At 47.0% G+C, this 20,766-nt stretch overlaps 8 non-coding genes across 8 annotated transcripts; all 8 read right to left on the reverse strand.

Moving 5' to 3' along the window:
• Positions 1–2,951: 2,951 nt before the first annotated feature.
• Positions 2,952–3,142, reverse strand: LOC130302064 (U2 spliceosomal RNA). Its single transcript, XR_008852375.1, has one exon. It is a non-coding gene; the product is annotated as a U2 spliceosomal RNA (small nuclear RNA).
• Positions 3,143–5,227: 2,085 nt separating this feature from the next.
• On the reverse strand, positions 5,228–5,418 carry LOC130302076 (U2 spliceosomal RNA). Its single transcript, XR_008852386.1, has one exon. It is a non-coding gene; the product is annotated as a U2 spliceosomal RNA (small nuclear RNA).
• A 2,079-nt stretch (positions 5,419–7,497) lies between these two features.
• On the reverse strand, positions 7,498–7,688 carry LOC130302086 (U2 spliceosomal RNA). Its single transcript, XR_008852396.1, has one exon. It is a non-coding gene; the product is annotated as a U2 spliceosomal RNA (small nuclear RNA).
• A 2,102-nt stretch (positions 7,689–9,790) lies between these two features.
• Positions 9,791–9,981, reverse strand: LOC130302088 (U2 spliceosomal RNA). Its single transcript, XR_008852398.1, has one exon. It is a non-coding gene; the product is annotated as a U2 spliceosomal RNA (small nuclear RNA).
• A 2,084-nt stretch (positions 9,982–12,065) lies between these two features.
• LOC130302089 (U2 spliceosomal RNA) lies at positions 12,066–12,256 on the reverse strand. The gene has a single exon (XR_008852399.1). It is a non-coding gene; the product is annotated as a U2 spliceosomal RNA (small nuclear RNA).
• Positions 12,257–14,344: 2,088 nt separating this feature from the next.
• On the reverse strand, positions 14,345–14,535 carry LOC130302090 (U2 spliceosomal RNA). The gene has a single exon (XR_008852400.1). It is a non-coding gene; the product is annotated as a U2 spliceosomal RNA (small nuclear RNA).
• Positions 14,536–16,625: 2,090 nt separating this feature from the next.
• Positions 16,626–16,816, reverse strand: LOC130302091 (U2 spliceosomal RNA). The gene has a single exon (XR_008852401.1). It is a non-coding gene; the product is annotated as a U2 spliceosomal RNA (small nuclear RNA).
• A 2,077-nt stretch (positions 16,817–18,893) lies between these two features.
• Positions 18,894–19,079, reverse strand: LOC130302102 (U2 spliceosomal RNA). Its single transcript, XR_008852412.1, has one exon. It is a non-coding gene; the product is annotated as a U2 spliceosomal RNA (small nuclear RNA).
• Positions 19,080–20,766: the final 1,687 nt, after the last annotated feature.

Consider the following 20,766-nt stretch of genomic DNA (forward strand, 5'->3'; position numbering starts at 1 on the left):
GCTTCTGCCTACTCCCTTGTACCTCGCCTATCTTCAGCATCTTCAGCAGCCAGAGAGGTGAGCCGTTGCTAGTGGATACGACCTGGTCACTACCGCCGCAGCAAGACCATCCCGCTTTGCGGCGGGCTCTGGTGAAAACCTGTAGTGGCTTAGAACCGGTCCACTAGCGCGGTCCTCGCCAATCCCTCTCTGGCACAGAGGATCCACCTCCTGCCAGCCGGCATCGTGACAGTAGATCCGGCCATGGATCCCGCTGAAGTTCCTCTGCCAGTTGTCGCTGACCTCCCTACGCTGGTCGCCCAGCAAGCTCGTCAGATCGCCCAGCAGTCGCAACAGATAGCGCAACGAGATCAACAGCTGGCATACTTGACCTCCAAGGCACTGCGTATTCAGTCACAGATACAGCAGCTGCAGCCGCAGATACAGCAACAGCTACAGCTGCAACTACCTTCTCCGCCGCCGGCTCCTGCAACTCCTCCGCAGCAACCGGCCGTTCCTAACCCCTGCTTGTCCCTGCCGGACAAATTTGGCGTAAAGATCGCCCAACGAGATCAACAGCTGGCATACTTGATCTCCGAGACACAGCGTCTTCAGTCACAGTTACAGCAGCTGCTGCCGCAGATACAGCAACTTCAGTCACAGCAGCTGCTGCCGCAGATACAGCAACTTCAGTCACAGCTACAGCTGCAACAACCATCTCCTCCGCCGGCTCCTGCAACTCCTCCGCAGCAACCGGCCGTTCCTAACCCCTGCTTGTCCCTGCCGGACAAGTTTGATGGGGACCGCAATGATTCTGCCACAGCCACAGTCCAGTCCTTCTTCGCTGAGGTCCGTGGTGTCTTCGAGGAGCCTGCCCGAGCTTCTTCTGCCGAGATTGCCCTGCTGAACCTGGAACAGGGTGTTTCTTCCATTGGCGAGTACGCCATTCAGTTCCGTGCTCTTGCTTACGAGTTGTCCTGGAATAGTGAGGTTCTCTGCGCGACCTTTAAAAAAGGCCTATCCAGCAACATTAAAGATGTTCTGGCCGCACGAGAGACTCCTGCTGACCTACATGAACTCATTCATCTAGCCACTCGCATTGACATGCGTTCTTCCGGATGGCGTCTGGAGCTCCGCCTGGATATGGACTTTGTTCGCACGAAGCGTTTTTTCTCCCCGGCTCCTCTCTCCTCTGGTCCTCTGCAATCCGTTCCTGTGCTTCCCGCCGCGGAGGCTATGCAAGTTGACCGGTCTCGCTTGACACCTCAAGAGAGGACACGACGCCGCATGGAGAATCTTTGCCTGTACTATGCCGGTACCGAACACTTCCTGAAGGATTGTCCTATCCGTCCTCCCCGCCTGGAAAGACGTACGCTGACTCCGCACAAAGGTGACACAGTTCTTGATGTCAACTCTGCTTCTCCACGCCTTACTGTGCCTGTGCGGATATCTGCCTCTACCTTCTCCTTCTCTACTATGGTCTCCTTGGATTCCGGATCTGCAGGAAAATTTTTTTTGGCCTCTCTTATCAACAGGTTCTACGTCCCTGTGACCAGTCTCGCCAGACCCCTCTACATCTATTGTATTAACAATAAAAGATTGGACTGTCTCATGCGTTTCCGCACAGAACCCCTCCTAATGTGCATCGGACCTCATCACGGAAAAATTGACTTTTTTTTCCTCAGGTTCTTTGGCCCCAAGAAGAGGGGGAGACCCAAGGGGGGGGGTACTGTTACGCCGAGCGCTCCGGGTCCCCGTTCCTCCCCGGAGCGCTCGCCTCATCCTCGTTGCTGCAGCGCCCCGGTCAGATCCACTGACCGGGTGCGCTGCGGTCCCGCCTCCAGCCGGGATGCGATTCGCGATGCGGGTGGCGCCCGCTCGCGATGCGCACCCCGGTCCCCGTACCTGACTCGCTCTCCGTCGGTCCTGTCCCGGCGCGCGCGGCCCCGCTCCCTAGGGCGCGCGCGCGCCGGGTCTCTGCAATTTAAAGGGCCAGTGCACCAATGTTGGTGCCTGGCCCAATCTTCCCAATTACCAATTAGTGTGATCACCTGTGTACTTCCCTATATTACCTCACTTCCCCTGGACTCCCTTGCCGGATCTTGTTGCCTTAGTGCCTAGTGAAAGCGTTCCCTTGTCTGTTCCTAGCCCGTGTTCCTGACCTCCTGCCGTTGCCCCTGACTACGATCCTTGCTGCCTGCCTCGACCTTCTGCTACGTCCGACCTTGCTTCTGCCTACTCCCTTGTACCTCGCCTATCTTCAGCATCTTCAGCAGCCAGAGAGGTGAGCCGTTGCTAGTGGATACGACCTGGTCACTACCGCCGCAGCAAGACCATCCCGCTTTGCGGCGGGCTCTGGTGAAAACCTGTAGTGGCTTAGAACCGGTCCACTAGCGCGGTCCTCGCCATCCCTCTCTGGCACAGAGGATCCACTACCTGCCAGCCGGCATCGAGACAGTACAGCAATGACACACCTGTGTGAACAGCCAGGAGACCCCCCCCCCCCCCCATGTTATGTTACATAGTTACATAGTTAGTACGGTCGAAAAAAGACATATGTCCATCAAGTTCAACCAGGGAATTAAGGGGTAGGGGTGTGGCGCGATATTGGGGAAGGGATGAGATTTTATATTTCTTCATAAGCATTAATCTTATTTTGTCAATTAGGAACATTCAGCACCCACCCGCTATCAAGGCAGCTGCCTATCATGTCATGCCCTACCTGCACAGGTGTGCTGGCTACTCAAATGATCCAATTAAGGAGGCCATTTAGTCAGCAGCAGCAGAAGTCCTGTGCCTGGACGCTCCAACAGCGGCCAGACACAAGCAGAAGCAGAAGCAGCAGAAGCAGCAGCAGCACCACCTTTTGTTTTTTGGCTGCAGCAGCAGCAAGGCCCACAGGGCTGGCTAGCTGGCTAGCCAGCAAGCAGGTAGCAATGAAAGTAGGAATCTTTCTTTTTAACCCTGTAAGGGGGTGGTGCACTGTACCCGAAGATACTGCCATATCGGGTCAATGCATAGGGCGACGGAAGCAAGCTTCGAAATCAGCCCCCGTTCTCAAAAATCCATTTAATATATGGTCCCCAGATAGGGGACGTATCAGATATTAAACTGATAAGAACAGATACTACACTTGATCTTAGCCAAAAGGCCGAGAAGCGATAACCGTGAAAGGGGCGGGCCCAACAAGGTGCCCTTCATGGGCACTATCACTGCTTGCTGTCAGGGAGGCTGCCAGACAATTTTCCATGCACACTCTGGGCTGGGGGGCAGTCAACCACCAGTACACACAGCAGAACCTAAACCCATACCATTATTGCTAAGCAGCAAGACAGGGGCCCATTGCACTCCCACGGGGCCTTTTTAAATGCAATCCATAACCCGGATTTGCCAGGAACCCTTCTTACTCCTCCTACTTGCATGTGACACTGGGCTTAGGATCTGCATAGGAAACACACACACAAGCACACACCTACCTTTGTTGCCTGCAGATGCCTTCTTGGCTGTCCCCAAACGGTATCAAACCAACACCCACGGGAAGCTGTAAGCATAGAGGACATGCCTGCACCCCATTGGACTTACCTGTGTGGGTTAAACCCGGGTTATTTGACAACCTATGGCGGTGATGGTTCTGCTCAGGCAGAGCAGTGCTGATGCTCCTCATAAAGCTGTCGCTGCTGTGAAGGTTCTAGGTGACATCACAAATCCCTATGGTTACATACACAACAAAGCTGGGTTGTTGTTGTTTACACTCTGCAAGGCCTGTGGAAGTGAGTGACATCATAGCACTGTAGTTCTGAGGGTTCTAGATGGATGCAACAATCTCCTGTTGCTTCTATGAAGGCCATAATAGACGACATCACCAAACAGCTCCATAGTCACATACACAGCAAAGGAGAGATGTTGTTTACACCTAGTGATGTCAGTGGTATTGAGTGACATCACAGCACAGTGCTAAGGCTCCTGGGCCTGGACACAGCAGCGGCTGCAATATCTCAACGGAGAATACGTTTATATATATGTGTGTGTGTGCGCGTATATATATATATATATATATATATATATATATATATATATTTCTCCGCCGAAATCACTTTTAAACCCATTTCCACCTTTTTTTCCCTTCTCTTCCTCTTACTTTTTTTTCACGTTTTTTTACGTTTTTCTCCTTTTCGCCTCTTTTCTGGGCGTATTATTCTTCTTTTTCTTCTTTTTTTTCGTCTAATGCATACCCCATCAGTGCAGCAATGCTTATTCAATACCGCCAGCAGATGGAGACACTGGGGGATAATTTTCTAAGGATTTATACTGATTTTTCCTGTCTGAATTTGTCGCACAGAAAGTTGCAGGCCAAATATGTGTGACATTTCTGCGACTTTAGCTTCTAGAGCATTTTTACAACATTATACATAGGTGCTGAATACATAAAAAGCGACTGTTCAGCGACAGACAAGTCGCATCGGCTGAAAGTAGGCCAGAATGTCAGTCCATGTTGGAGCAGGTTTAGATACAGTCTAAAGTATAGATCTCAAAGTCTGTGCACAGAATTTAGCAAGGGCCTCGCACCTTCTGATGCATCAGGTAGGTGCACAATAGCATAGCCTAACCCTCTGTACTTTGGTCTATATTGATGCGGGACATAGACAGCCAGCTGATGACCAATCCATTAGTGCAATGGATGGCTGGAAGCATTTGTCTTTGCCTTTGCAATACCACAGAAGCAATGCATGGTCAATGTACAGCAATGACACACCTGTGTGAACAGCCAGGAGACCCCCCCCCCCCATGTTATGTTACATAGTTACATAGTTAGTACGGTCGAAAAAAGACATATGTCCATCAAGTTCAACCAGGGAATTAAGGGGTAGGGGTGTGGCGCGATATTGGGGAAGGGATGAGATTTTATATTTCTTCATAAGCATTAATCTTATTTTGTCAATTAGGAACATTCAGCACCCACCCGCTATCAAGGCAGCTGCCTATCATGTCATGCCCTACCTGCACAGGTGTGCTGGCTACTCAAATGATCCAATTAAGGAGGCCATTTAGTCAGCAGCAGCAGAAGTCCTGTGCCTGGACGCTCCAACAGCGGCCAGACACAAGCAGAAGCAGAAGCAGCAGAAGCAGCAGCAGCACCACCTTTTGTTTTTTGGCTGCAGCAGCAGCAAGGCCCACAGGGCTGGCTAGCTGGCTAGCCAGCAAGCAGGTAGCAATGAAAGTAGGAATCTTTCTTTTTAACCCTGTAAGGAGGTGGTGCACTGTACCCGAAGATACTGCCATATCGGGTCAATGCATAGGGCGACGGAAGCAAGCTTCGAAATCGGCCCCCGTTCTCAAAAATCCATTTAATATATGGTCCCCAGATAGGGGACGTATCAGATATTAAACTGATAAGAACAGATACTACACTTGATCTTAGCCAAAAGGCCGAGAAGCGATAACCGTGAAAGGGGCGGGCCCAACAAGGTGCCCTTCATGGGCACTATCACTGCTTGCTGTCAGGGAGGCTGCCAGACAATTTTCCATGCACACTCTGGGCTGGGGGGCAGTCAACCACCAGTACACACAGCAGAACCTAAACCCATACCATTATTGCTAAGCAGCAAGACAGGGGCCCATTGCACTCCCACGGGGCCTTTTTAAATGCAATCCATAACCCGGATTTGCCAGGAACCCTTCTTACTCCTCCTACTTGCATGTGACACTGGGCTTAGGATCTGCATAGGAAACACACACACAAGCACACACCTACCTTTGTTGCCTGCAGATGCCTCCTTGGCTGTCCCCAAACGGTATCAAACCAACACCCACGGGAAGCTGTAAGCATAGAGGACATGCCTGCACCCCATTGGACTTACCTGTGTGGGTTAAACCCGGGTTATTTGACAACCTATGGCGGTGATGGTTCTGCTCAGGCAGAGCAGTGCTGATGCTCCTCATAAAGCTGTCGCTGCTGTGAAGGTTCTAGGTGACATCACAAATCCCTATGGTTACATACACAACAAGGCTGGGTTGTTGTTGTTTACACTCTGCAAGGCCTGTGGAAGTGAGTGACATCATAGCACTGTAGTTCTGAGGGTTCTAGATGGATGCAACAATCTCCTGTTGCTTCTATGAAGGCCATAATAGACGACATCACCAAACAGCTCCATAGTCACATACACAGCAAAGGAGAGATGTTGTTTACACCTAGTGATGTCAGTGGTATTGAGTGACATCACAGCACAGTGCTAAGGCTCCTGGGCCTGGACACAGCAGCGGCTGCAATATCTCAACGGAGAATACGTTTATATATATGTGTGTGTGTGCGCGTATATATATATATATATATATATATATATATATATATATATTTCTCCGCCGAAATCACTTTTAAACCCATTTCCACCTTTTTTTCCCTTCTCTTCCTCTTACTTTTTTTTCACGTTTTTTTACGTTTTTCTCCTTTTCGCCTCTTTTCTGGGCGTATTATTCTTCTTTTTCTTCTTTTTTTTCGTCTAATGCATACCCCATCAGTGCAGCAATGCTTATTCAATACCGCCAGCAGATGGAGACACTGGGGGATAATTTTCTAAGGATTTATACTGATTTTTCCTGTCTGAATTTGTCGCACAGAAAGTTGCAGGCCAAATATGTGTGACATTTCTGCGACTTTAGCTTCTAGAGCATTTTTACAACATTATACATAGGTGCTGAATACATAAAAAGCGACTGTTCAGCGACAGACAAGTCGCATCGGCTGAAAGTAGGCCAGAATGTCAGTCCATGTTGGAGCAGGTTTAGATACAGTCTAAAGTATAGATCTCAAAGTCTGTGCACAGAATTTAGCAAGGGCCTCGCACCTTCTGATGCATCAGGTAGGTGCACAATAGCATAGCCTAACCCTCTGTACTTTGGTCTATATTGATGCGGGACATAGACAGCCAGCTGATGACCAATCCATTAGTGCAATGGATGGCTGGAAGCATTTGTCTTTGCCTTTGCAATACCACAGAAGCAATGCATGGTCAATGTACAGCAATGACACACCTGTGTGAACAGCCAGGAGACCCCCCCCCCCCATGTTATGTTACATAGTTACATAGTTAGTACGGTCGAAAAAAGACATATGTCCATCAAGTTCAACCAGGGAATTAAGGGGTAGGGGTGTGGCGCGATATTGGGGAAGGGATGAGATTTTATATTTCTTCATAAGCATTAATCTTATTTTGTCAATTAGGAACATTCAGCACCCACCCGCTATCAAGGCAGCTGCCTATCATGTCATGCCCTACCTGCACAGGTGTGCTGGCTACTCAAATGATCCAATTAAGGAGGCCATTTAGTCAGCAGCAGCAGAAGTCCTGTGCCTGGACGCTCCAACAGCGGCCAGACACAAGCAGAAGCAGAAGCAGCAGCAGCAGCACCACCTTTTGTTTTTTGGCTGCAGCAGCAGCAAGGCCCACAGGGCTGGCTAGCTGGCTAGCCAGCAAGCAGGTAGCAATGAAAGTAGGAATCTTTCTTTTTAACCCTGTAAGGGGGTGGTGCACTGTACCCGAAGATACTGCCATATCGGGTCAATGCATAGGGCGACGGAAGCAAGCTTCGAAATCGGCCCCCGTTCTCAAAAATCCATTTAATATATGGTCCCCAGATAGGGGACGTATCAGATATTAAACTGATAAGAACAGATACTACACTTGATCTTAGCCAAAAGGCCGAGAAGCGATAACCGTGAAAGGGGCGGGCCCAACAAGGTGCCCTTCATGGGCACTATCACTGCTTGCTGTCAGGGAGGCTGCCAGACAATTTTCCATGCACACTCTGGGCTGGGGGGCAGTCAACCACCAGTACACACAGCAGAACCTAAACCCATACCATTATTGCTAAGCAGCAAGACAGGGGCCCATTGCACTCCCACGGGGCCTTTTTAAATGCAATCCATAACCCGGATTTGCCAGGAACCCTTCTTACTCCTCCTACTTGCATGTGACACTGGGCTTAGGATCTGCATAGGAAACACACACACAAGCACACACCTACCTTTGTTGCCTGCAGATGCCTCCTTGGCTGTCCCCAAACGGTATCAAACCAACACCCACGGGAAGCTGTAAGCATAGAGGACATGCCTGCACCCCATTGGACTTACCTGTGTGGGTTAAACCCGGGTTATTTGACAACCTATGGCGGTGATGGTTCTGCTCAGGCAGAGCAGTGCTGATGCTCCTCATAAAGCTGTCGCTGCTGTGAAGGTTCTAGGTGACATCACAAATCCCTATGGTTACATACACAACAAAGCTGGGTTGTTGTTGTTTACACTCTGCAAGGCCTGTGGAAGTGAGTGACATCATAGCACTGTAGTTCTGAGGGTTCTAGATGGATGCAACAATCTCCTGTTGCTTCTATGAAGGCCATAATAGACGACATCACCAAACAGCTCCATAGTCACATACACAGCAAAGGAGAGATGTTGTTTACACCTAGTGATGTCAGTGGTATTGAGTGACATCACAGCACAGTGCTAAGGCTCCTGGGCCTGGACACAGCAGCGGCTGCAATATCTCAACGGAGAATACGTTTATATATATGTGTGTGTGTGCGCGTATATATATATATATATATATATATATATATATATATATATATATATATATATATATATTTCTCCGCCGAAATCACTTTTAAACCCATTTCCACCTTTTTTTCCCTTCTCTTCCTCTTACTTTTTTTTCACGTTTTTTTACGTTTTTCTCCTTTTCGCCTCTTTTCTGGGCGTATTCTTCTTTTTCTTCTTTTTTTTCGTCTAATGCATACCCCATCAGTGCAGCAATGCTTATTCAATACCGCCAGCAGATGGAGACACTGGGGGATAATTTTCTAAGGATTTATACTGATTTTTCCTGTCTGAATTTGTCGCACAGAAAGTTGCAGGCCAAATATGTGTGACATTTCTGCGACTTTAGCTTCTAGAGCATTTTTACAACATTATACATAGGTGCTGAATACATAAAAAGCGACTGTTCAGCGACAGACAAGTCGCATCGGCTGAAAGTAGGCCAGAATGTCAGTCCATGTTGGAGCAGGTTTAGATACAGTCTAAAGTATAGATCTCAAAGTCTGTGCACAGAATTTAGCAAGGGCCTCGCACCTTCTGATGCATCAGGTAGGTGCACAATAGCATAGCCTAACCCTCTGTACTTTGGTCTATATTGATGCGGGACATAGACAGCCAGCTGATGACCAATCCATTAGTGCAATGGATGGCTGGAAGCATTTGTCTTTGCCTTTGCAATACCACAGAAGCAATGCATGGTCAATGTACAGCAATGACACACCTGTGTGAACAGCCAGGAGACCCCCCCCCCCCCCATGTTATGTTACATAGTTACATAGTTAGTACGGTCGAAAAAAGACATATGTCCATCAAGTTCAACCAGGGAATTAAGGGGTAGGGGTGTGGCGCGATATTGGGGAAGGGATGAGATTTTATATTTCTTCATAAGCATTAATCTTATTTTGTCAATTAGGAACATTCAGCACCCACCCGCTATCAAGGCAGCTGCCTATCATGTCATGCCCTACCTGCACAGGTGTGCTGGCTACTCAAATGATCCAATTAAGGAGGTCATTTAGTCAGCAGCAGCAGAAGTCCTGTGCCTGGACGCTCCAACAGCGGCCAGACACAAGCAGAAGCAGAAGCAGCAGAAGCAGCAGCAGCACCACCTTTTGTTTTTTGGCTGCAGCAGCAGCAAGGCCCACAGGGCTGGCTAGCTGGCTAGCCAGCAAGCAGGTAGCAATGAAAGTAGGAATCTTTCTTTTTAACCCTGTAAGGGGGTGGTGCACTGTACCCGAAGATACTGCCATATCGGGTCAATGCATAGGGCGACGGAAGCAAGCTTCGAAATCGGCCCCCGTTCTCAAAAATCCATTTAATATATGGTCCCCAGATAGGGGACGTATCAGATATTAAACTGATAAGAACAGATACTACACTTGATCTTAGCCAAAAGGCCGAGAAGCGATAACCGTGAAAGGGGCGGGCCCAACAAGGTGCCCTTCATGGGCACTATCACTGCTTGCTGTCAGGGAGGCTGCCAGACAATTTTCCATGCACACTCTGGGCTGGGGGGCAGTCAACCACCAGTACACACAGCAGAACCTAAACCCATACCATTATTGCTAAGCAGCAAGACAGGGGCCCATTGCACTCCCACGGGGCCTTTTTAAATGCAATCCATAACCCGGATTTGCCAGGAACCCTTCTTACTCCTCCTACTTGCATGTGACACTGGGCTTAGGATCTGCATAGGAAACACACACACAAGCACACACCTACCTTTGTTGCCTGCAGATGCCTCCTTGGCTGTCCCCAAACGGTATCAAACCAACACCCACGGGAAGCTGTAAGCATAGAGGACATGCCTGCACCCCATTGGACTTACCTGTGTGGGTTAAACCCGGGTTATTTGACAACCTATGGCGGTGATGGTTCTGCTCAGGCAGAGCAGTGCTGATGCTCCTCATAAAGCTGTCGCTGCTGTGAAGGTTCTAGGTGACATCACAAATCCCTATGGTTACATACACAACAAAGCTGGGTTGTTGTTGTTTACACTCTGCAAGGCCTGTGGAAGTGAGTGACATCATAGCACTGTAGTTCTGAGGGTTCTAGATGGATGCAACAATCTCCTGTTGCTTCTATGAAGGCCATAATAGACGACATCACCAAACAGCTCCATAGTCACATACACAGCAAAGGAGAGATGTTGTTTACACCTAGTGATGTCAGTGGTATTGAGTGACATCACAGCACAGTGCTAAGGCTCCTGGGCCTGGACACAGCAGCGGCTGCAATATCTCAACGGAGAATACGTTTATATATATGTGTGTGTGTGCGCGTATATATATATATATATATATATATATATATATATATATTTCTCCGCCGAAATCACTTTTAAACCCATTTCCACCTTTTTTTCCCTTCTCTTCCTCTTACTTTTTTTCACGTTTTTTTACGTTTTTCTCCTTTTCGCCTCTTTTCTGGGCGTATTATTCTTCTTTTTCTTCTTTTTTTTCGTCTAATGCATACCCCATCAGTGCAGCAATGCTTATTCAATACCGCCAGCAGATGGAGACACTGGGGGATAATTTTCTAAGGATTTATACTGATTTTTCCTGTCTGAATTTGTCGCACAGAAAGTTGCAGGCCAAATATGTGTGACATTTCTGCGACTTTAGCTTCTAGAGCATTTTTACAACATTATACATAGGTGCTGAATACATAAAAAGCGACTGTTCAGCGACAGACAAGTCGCATCGGCTGAAAGTAGGCCAGAATGTCAGTCCATGTTGGAGCAGGTTTAGATACAGTCTAAAGTATAGATCTCAAAGTCTGTGCACAGAATTTAGCAAGGGCCTCGCACCTTCTGATGCATCAGGTAGGTGCACAATAGCATAGCCTAACCCTCTGTACTTTGGTCTATATTGATGCGGGACATAGACAGCCAGCTGATGACCAATCCATTAGTGCAATGGATGGCTGGAAGCATTTGTCTTTGCCTTTGCAATACCACAGAAGCAATGCATGGTCAATGTACAGCAATGACACACCTGTGTGAACAGCCAGGAGACCCCCCCCCCCCCCATGTTATGTTACATAGTTACATAGTTAGTACGGTCGAAAAAAGACATATGTCCATCAAGTTCAACCAGGGAATTAAGGGGTAGGGGTGTGGCGCGATATTGGGGAAGGGATGAGATTTTATATTTCTTCATAAGCATTAATCTTATTTTGTCAATTAGGAACATTCAGCACCCACCCGCTATCAAGGCAGCTGCCTATCATGTCATGCCCTACCTGCACAGGTGTGCTGGCTACTCAAATGATCCAATTAAGGAGGCCATTTAGTCAGCAGCAGCAGAAGTCCTGTGCCTGGACGCTCCAACAGCGGCCAGACACAAGCAGAAGCAGAAGCAGCAGAAGCAGCAGCAGCACCACCTTTTGTTTTTTGGCTGCAGCAGCAGCAAGGCCCACAGGGCTGGCTAGCTGGCTAGCCAGCAAGCAGGTAGCAATGAAAGTAGGAATCTTTCTTTTTAACCCTGTAAGGGGGTGGTGCACTGTACCCGAAGATACTGCCATATCGGGTCAATGCATAGGGCGACGGAAGCAAGCTTCGAAATCGGCCCCCGTTCTCAAAAATCCATTTAATATATGGTCCCCAGATAGGGGACGTATCAGATATTAAACTGATAAGAACAGATACTACACTTGATCTTAGCCAAAAGGCCGAGAAGCGATAACCGTGAAAGGGGCGTGCCCAACAAGGTGCCCTTCATGGGCACTATCACTGCTTGCTGTCAGGGAGGCTGCCAGACAATTTTCCATGCACACTCTGGGCTGGGGGGCAGTCAACCACCAGTACACACAGCAGAACCTAAACCCATACCATTATTGCTAAGCAGCAAGACAGGGGCCCATTGCACTCCCACGGGGCCTTTTTAAATGCAATCCATAACCCGGATTTGCCAGGAACCCTTCTTACTCCTCCTACTTGCATGTGACACTGGGCTTAGGATCTGCATAGGAAACACACACACAAGCACACACCTACCTTTGTTGCCTGCAGATGCCTCCTTGGCTGTCCCCAAACGGTATCAAACCAACACCCACGGGAAGCTGTAAGCATAGAGGACATGCCTGCACCCCATTGGACTTACCTGTGTGGGTTAAACCCGGGTTATTTGACAACCTATGGCGGTGATGGTTCTGCTCAGGCAGAGCAGTGCTGATGCTCCTCATAAAGCTGTCGCTGCTGTGAAGGTTCTAGGTGACATCACAAATCCCTATGGTTACATACACAACAAAGCTGGGTTGTTGTTGTTTACACTCTGCAAGGCCTGTGGAAGTGAGTGACATCATAGCACTGTAGTTCTGAGGGTTCTAGATGGATGCAACAATCTCCTGTTGCTTCTATGAAGGCCATAATAGACGACATCACCAAACAGCTCCATAGTCACATACACAGCAAAGGAGAGATGTTGTTTACACCTAGTGATGTCAGTGGTATTGAGTGACATCACAGCACAGTGCTAAGGCTCCTGGGCCTGGACACAGCAGCGGCTGCAATATCTCAACGGAGAATACGTTTATATATATGTGTGTGTGTGCGCGTATATATATATATATATATATATATATATATATATATATATATATATTTCTCCGCCGAAATCACTTTTAAACCCATTTCCACCTTTTTTTCCCTTCTCTTCTTCTTACTTTTTTTTCACGTTTTTTTACGTTTTTCTCCTTTTCGCCTCTTTTCTGGGCGTATTATTCTTCTTTTTCTTCTTTTTTTTCGTCTAATGCATACCTCATCAGTGCAGCAATGCTTATTCAATACCGCCAGCAGATGGAGACACTGGGGGATAATTTTCTAAGGATTTATACTGATTTTTCCTGTCTGAATTTGTCGCACAGAAAGTTGCAGGCCAAATATGTGTGACATTTCTGCGACTTTAGCTTCTAGAGCATTTTTACAACATTATACATAGGTGCTGAATACATAAAAAGCGACTGTTCAGCGACAGACAAGTCGCATCGGCTGAAAGTAGGCCAGAATGTCAGTCCATGTTGGAGCAGGTTTAGATACAGTCTAAAGTATAGATCTCAAAGTCTGTGCACAGAATTTAGCAAGGGCCTCGCACCTTCTGATGCATCAGGTAGGTGCACAATAGCATAGCCTAACCCTCTGTACTTTGGTCTATATTGATGCGGGACATAGACAGCCAGCTGATGACCAATCCATTAGTGCAATGGATGGCTGGAAGCATTTGTCTTTGCCTTTGCAATACCACAGAAGCAATGCATGGTCAATGTACAGCAATGACACACCTGTGTGAACAGCCAGGAGACCCCCCCCCACCCCCATGTTATGTTACATAGTTACATAGTTAGTACGGTCGAAAAAAGACATATGTCCATCAAGTTCAACCAGGGAATTAAGGGGTAGGGGTGTGGCGCGATATTGGGGAAGGGATGAGATTTTATATTTCTTCATAAGCATTAATCTTATTTTGTCAATTAGGAACATTCAGCACCCACCCGCTATCAAGGCAGCTGCCTATCATGTCATGCCCTACCTGCACAGGTGTGCTGGCTACTCAAATGATCCAATTAAGGAGGCCATTTAGTCAGCAGCAGCAGAAGTCCTGTGCCTGGACGCTCCAACAGCGGCCAGACACAAGCAGAAGCAGCAGAAGCAGCAGCAGCACCACCTTTTGTTTTTTGGCTGCAGCAGCAGCAAGGCCCACAGGGCTGGCTAGCTGGCTAGCCAGCAAGCAGGTAGCAATGAAAGTAGGAATCTTTCTTTTTAACCCTGTAAGGGGGTGGTGCACTGTACCCGAAGATACTGCCATATCGGGTCAATGCATAGGGCGACGGAAGCAAGCTTCGAAATCGGCCCCCGTTCTCAAAAATCCATTTAATATATGGTCCCCAGATAGGGGACGTATCAGATATTAAACTGATAAGAACAGATACTACACTTGATCTTAGCCAAAAGGCCGAGAAGCGATAACCGTGAAAGGGGCGGGCCCAACAAGGTGCCCTTCATGGGCACTATCACTGCTTGCTGTCAGGGAGGCTGCCAGACAATTTTCCATGCACACTCTGGGCTGGGGGGCAGTCAACCACCAGTACACACAGCAGAACCTAAACCCATACCATTATTGCTAAGCAGCAAGACAGGGGCCCATTGCACTCCCACGGGGCCTTTTTAAATGCAATCCATAACCCGGATTTGCCAGGAACCCTTCTTACTCCTCCTACTTGCATGTGACACTGGGCTTAGGATCTGCATAGGAAACACACACACAAGCACACACCTACCTTTGTTGCCTGCAGATGCCTCCTTGGCTGTCCCCAAACGGTATCAAACCAACACCCACGGGAAGCTGTAAGCATAGAGGACATGCCTGCACCCCATTGGACTTACCTGTGTGGGTTAAACCCGGGTTATTTGACAACCTATGGCGGTGATGGTTCTGCTCAGGCAGAGCAGTGCTGATGCTCCTCATAAAGCTGTCGCTGCTGTGAAGGTTCTAGGTGACATCACAAATCCCTATGGTTACATACACAACAAAGCTGGGTTGTTGTTGTTTACACTCTGCAAGGCCTGTGGAAGTGAGTGACATCATAGCACTGTAGTTCTGAGGGTTCTAGATGGATGCAACAATCTCCTGTTGCTTCTATGAAGGCCATAATAGACGACATCACCAAACAGCTCCATAGTCACATACACAGCAAAGGAGAGATGTTGTTTACACCTAGTGATGTCAGTGGTATTGAGTGACATCACAGCACAGTGCTAAGGCTCCTGGGCCTGGACACAGCAGCGGCTGCAATATCTCAACGGAGAATACGTTTATATATATGTGTGTGTGTGCGCATATATATATATATATATATATATATATATATATATATATTTCTCCGCCGAAATCACTTTTAAACCCATTTCCAACTTTTTTTCCCTTCTCTTCCTCTTACTTTTTTTTCACGTTTTTTTACGTTTTTCTCCTTTTCGCCTCTTTTCTGGGCGTATTATTCTTCTTTTTCTTCTTTTTTTTTCGTCTAATGCATACCCCATCAGTGCAGCAATGCTTATTCAATACCGCCAGCAGATGGAGACACTGGGGGATAATTTTCTAAGGATTTATACTGATTTTTCCTGTCTGAATTTGTCGCACAGAAAGTTGCAGGCCAAATATGTGTGACATTTCTGCGACTTTAGCTTCTAGAGCATTTTTACAACATTATACATAGGTGCTGAATACATAAAAAGCGACTGTTCAGCGACAGACAAGTCGCATCGGCTGAAAGTAGGCCAGAATGTCAGTCCATGTTGGAGCAGGTTTAGATACAGTCTAAAGTATAGATCTCAAAGTCTGTGCACAGAATTTAGCAAGGGCCTCGCACCTTCTGATGCATCAGGTAGGTGCACAATAGCATAGCCTAACCCTCTGTACTTTGGTCTATATTGATGCGGGACATAGACAGCCAGCTGATGACCAATCCATTAGTTCAATGGATGGCTGGAAGCATTTGTCTTTGCCTTTGCAATACCACAGAAGCAATGCATGGTCAATGTACAGCAATGACACACCTGTGTGAACAGCCAGGAGACCCCCCCCCCCCCCCCCCATGTTATGTTACATAGTTACATAGTTAGTACGGTCGAAAAAAGACATATGTCCATCAAGTTCAACCAGGGAATTAAGGGGTAGGGGTGTGGCGCGATATTGGGGAAGGGATGAGATTTTATATTTCTTCATAAGCATTAATCTTATTTTGTCAATTAGGAACATTCAGCACCCACCCGCTATCAAGGCAGCTGCCTATCATGTCATGCCCTACCTGCACAGGTGTGCTGGCTACTCAAATGATCCAATTAAGGAGGCCATTTAGTCAGCAGCAGCAGAAGTCCTGTGCCTGGACGCTCCAACAGCGGCCAGACACAAGCAGAAGCAGAAGCAGCAGAAGCAGCAGCAGCACCACCTTTTGTTTTTTGGCTGCAGCAGCAGCAAGGCCCACAGGGCTGGCTAGCTGGCTAGCCAGCAAGCAGGTAGCAATGAAAGTAGGAATCTTTCTTTTTAACCCTGTAAGGGGGTGGTGCACTGTACCCGAAGATACTGCCATATCGGGTCAATGCATAGGGCGACGGAAGCAAGCTTCGAAATCGGCCCCCGTTCTCAAAAATCCATTTAATATATGGTCCCCAGATAGGGGACGTATCAGATATTAAACTGATAAGAACAGATACTACACTTGATCTTAGCCAAAAGGCCGAGAAGCGATAACCGTGAAAGGGGCGGGCCCAACAAGGTGCCCTTCATGGGCACTATCACTGCTTGCTGTCAGGGAGGCTGCCAGACAATTTTCCATGCACACTCTGGGCTGGGGGGCAGTCAACCACCAGTACACAGCAGAACCTAAACCCATACCATTATTGCTAAGCAGCAAGACAGGGGCCCATTGCACTCCCACGGGGCCTTTTTAAATGCAATCCATAACCCGGATTTGCCAGGAACCCTTCTTACTCCTCCTACTTGCATGTGACACTGGGCTTAGGATCTGCATAGGAAACACACACACAAGCACACACCTACCTTTGTTGCCTGCAGATGCCTCCTTGGCTGTCCCCAAACGGTATCAAACCAACACCCACGGGAAGCTGTAAGCATAGAGGACATGCCTGCGCCCCATTGGACTTACCTGTGTGGGTTAAACCCGGGTTATTTGACAACCTATGGCGGTGATGGTTCTGCTCAGGCAGAGCAGTGCTGATGCTCCTCATAAAGCTGTCGCTGCTGTGAAGGTTCTAGGTGACATCACAAATCCCTATGGTTACATACACAACAAAGCTGGGTTGTTGTTGTTTACACTCTGCAAGGCCTGTGGAAGTGAGTGACATCATAGCACTGTAGTTCTGAGGGTTCTAGATGGATGCAACAATCTCCTGTTGCTTCTATGAAGGCCATAATAGACGACATCACCAAACAGCTCCATAGTCACATACACAGCAAAGGAGAGATGTTGTTTACACCTAGTGATGTCAGTGGTATTGAGTGACATCACAGCACAGTGCTAAGGCTCCTGGGCCTGGACACAGCAGCGGCTGCAATATCTCAACGGAGAATACGTTTATATATATGTGTGTGTGTGCGCGTATATATATATATATATATATATATATATATATATATATTTCTCCGCCGAAATCACTTTTAAACCCATTTCCACCTTTTTTTCCCTTCTCTTCCTCTTACTTTTTTTTCACGTTTTTTTACGTTTTTCTCCTTTTCGCCTCTTTTCTGGGCGTATTATTCTTCTTTTTCTTCTTTTTTTTCGTCTAATGCATACCCCATCAGTGCAGCAATGCTTATTCAATACCGCCAGCAGATGGAGACACTGGGGGATAATTTTCTAAGGATTTATACTGATTTTTCCTGTCTGAATTTGTCGCACAGAAAGTTGCAGGCCAAATATGTGTGACATTTCTGCGACTTTAGCTTCTAGAGCATTTTTACAACATTATACATAGGTGCTGAATACATAAAAAGCGACTGTTCAGCGACAGACAAGTCGCATCGGCTGAAAGTAGGCCAGAATGTCAGTCCATGTTGGAGCAGGTTTAGATACAGTCTAAAGTATAGATCTCAAAGTCTGTGCACAGAATTTAGCAAGGGCCTCGCACCTTCTGATGCATCAGGTAGGTGCACAATAGCATAGCCTAACCCTCTGTACTTTGGTCTATATTGATGCGGGACATAGACAGCCAGCTGATGACCAATCCATTAGTGCAATGGATGGCTGGAAGCATTTGTCTTTGCCTTTGCAATACCACAGAAGCAATGCATGGTCAATGTACAGCAATGACACACCTGTGTGAACAGCCAGGAGACCCCCCCCCCCCCCATGTTATGTTACATAGTTACATAGTTAGTACGGTCGAAAAAAGACATATGTCCATCAAGTTCAACCAGGGAATTAAGGGGTAGGGGTGTGGCGCGATATTGGGGAAGGGATGAGATTTTATATTTCTTCATAAGCATTAATCTTATTTTGTCAATTAGGAACATTCAGCACCCACCCGCTATCAAGGCAGCTGCCTATCATGTCATGCCCTACCTGCACAGGTGTGCTGGCTACTCAAATGATCCAATTAAGGAGGCCATTTAGTCAGCAGCAGCAGAAGTCCTGTGCCTGGACGCTCCAACAGCGGCCAGACACAAGCAGAAGCAGAAGCAGCAGAAGCACCACCTTTTGTTTTTTGGCTGCAGCAGCAGCAGCAAGGCCCACAGGGCTGGCTAGCTGGCTAGCCAGCAAGCAGGTAGCAATGAAAGTAGGAATCTTTCTTTTTAACCCTGTAAGGGGGTGGTGCACTGTACCCGAAGATACTGCCATATCGGGTCAATGCATAGGGCGACGGAAGCAAGCTTCGAAATCGGCCCCCGTTCTCAAAAATCCATTTAATATATGGTCCCCAGATAGGGGACGTATCAGATATTAAACTGATAAGAACAGATAAGGTTTCAACAAAATTTTATTGAATAAATAAGAAACCATACAAAATTTAAAATGCAAAATAATAAAAGGTTCACAAAAGTTTTAAAATACAAATAATAAAACCAGTAATAAAAGGAGAAAAAATAAAAATGGCAGGATAAAACATTATACAAATGTCATAAAAACTGATTATACTGTTATTTCGTTCCATAGAGGCAGACACCACATGGATGCTGCCTCGCTGGCCCCCAACTGTTTCTTGTCTCTTAGGTAATAGATGTACATCTCACTCAGGGCTAGCTTTATACAGTTTTTAACATCAATAAAATCATGTTTAAAAAGTAAGATGTTCCTAACTTTCCAGATGGCATTTTTAAAACAATTAATAATCATCCAGCAGATCATCTGCTGTTTAAAATTGGGGCAGTTAAAAAGACCGTAAAAGACACATTCGTGATTAAAATCTTTTAGGCCGCAGGCCCACTTCAAAAGTGGGCCTACCTTCCTCCAAAGCTCCCGTGCAAAAGGGCAGTTCCAAAATATGTGCAGCACCGTTTCGTCCACTCCGCAGCCATCTCTCGGGCACTTGGCTCTCGCCACCAGTCCTCGCCTGTGCTGAAACTCACGAGTAGGGAGGCACTGGTGGACGATTGCCCAGGCAAGATCCCTGTGTACATTCGCCAGAAACTTCCCGTACACGTTCCGCCATACCTTTTTGGATCTTGCCTGTGTGAAATTGGACACTGCCAGGGTAACCTCACTCCGCCTGAGGACCTTTGATACCTTTCTCTGGTCCCCCAGTATGTCAGGCTCCAAATCTTGGAGACCTAGGAGCCTGACTGTCTTTTCCAACACCACATAATGTTTTGGGGGACACAGAAGCACCGGAGCGTTCAGAGGGATGCGCAACCATCTTTTAAAAACCATGCCCGCAGCGTACCTTAAAAAGCAGCTAAAAATGCCATCGGATTTAATAATTTTAAAACAGAAACAGAAATACTTTATGTAAAAGAAAGTAAAAAGGTTAGGAACATCTTTCCCGCCATTATCTTTACTTTTGTACATAAAATCACGCTTTAATTTCTCCATTTTTGAACCCCATAAAAAAGTAAAAACAATTCTAGTTACTTTTTTAATGTATAAAATAGATGGAGGAAATACCATGGCAATGTATAGCATAATAGGGAGTAAAACCATCTTTATTATTAAAATCTTCCCCTCCATGGTAAGGTTTCTAAGATTCCACATTAAAATCTTCTTCTCCATCTTAGCTATAGCTGAATCCCAGTTAGGGCTCCCATCATTGACCTGGTTAAAAACAATACCTAAAACTTTAATTTGATCCTGTTGCATTGTGACTCCTGGGGTGATGGATGAATCCCAGGAGCCAATATAAAAACAGTCACATTTATCTGTGTTTAGCTTAAAACCAGAGACCTCGCAGAAATAGCTGGTGTTCCTCAATGCCCCCCTCATGGATGGAGAGTCCGGGCACAGTATGGTGACATCATCCATGTACCCCAACACCTTTAGATGGGTCCCTCCTCCACCAGGTATCGGTACGCCTCTTACTACCCGGTCTTTTCTGAGGAGGGCCATCAGTGGTTCGATTGCGCAAATAAAAAGGAGTGGGGACAGGGGGCAGCCCTGTTTGACACCTGATAAAAGAGGAACACCGCTGGTTAAAAAGCCATTAACAGAGACTTGACTAAAACAGGATCGGTATAAAAGCATGATTC

Source organism: Hyla sarda, unplaced genomic scaffold, assembly GCF_029499605.1.
Source record: "Hyla sarda isolate aHylSar1 unplaced genomic scaffold, aHylSar1.hap1 scaffold_1150, whole genome shotgun sequence".
NCBI lineage: Eukaryota > Metazoa > Chordata > Amphibia > Anura > Hylidae > Hyla > Hyla sarda.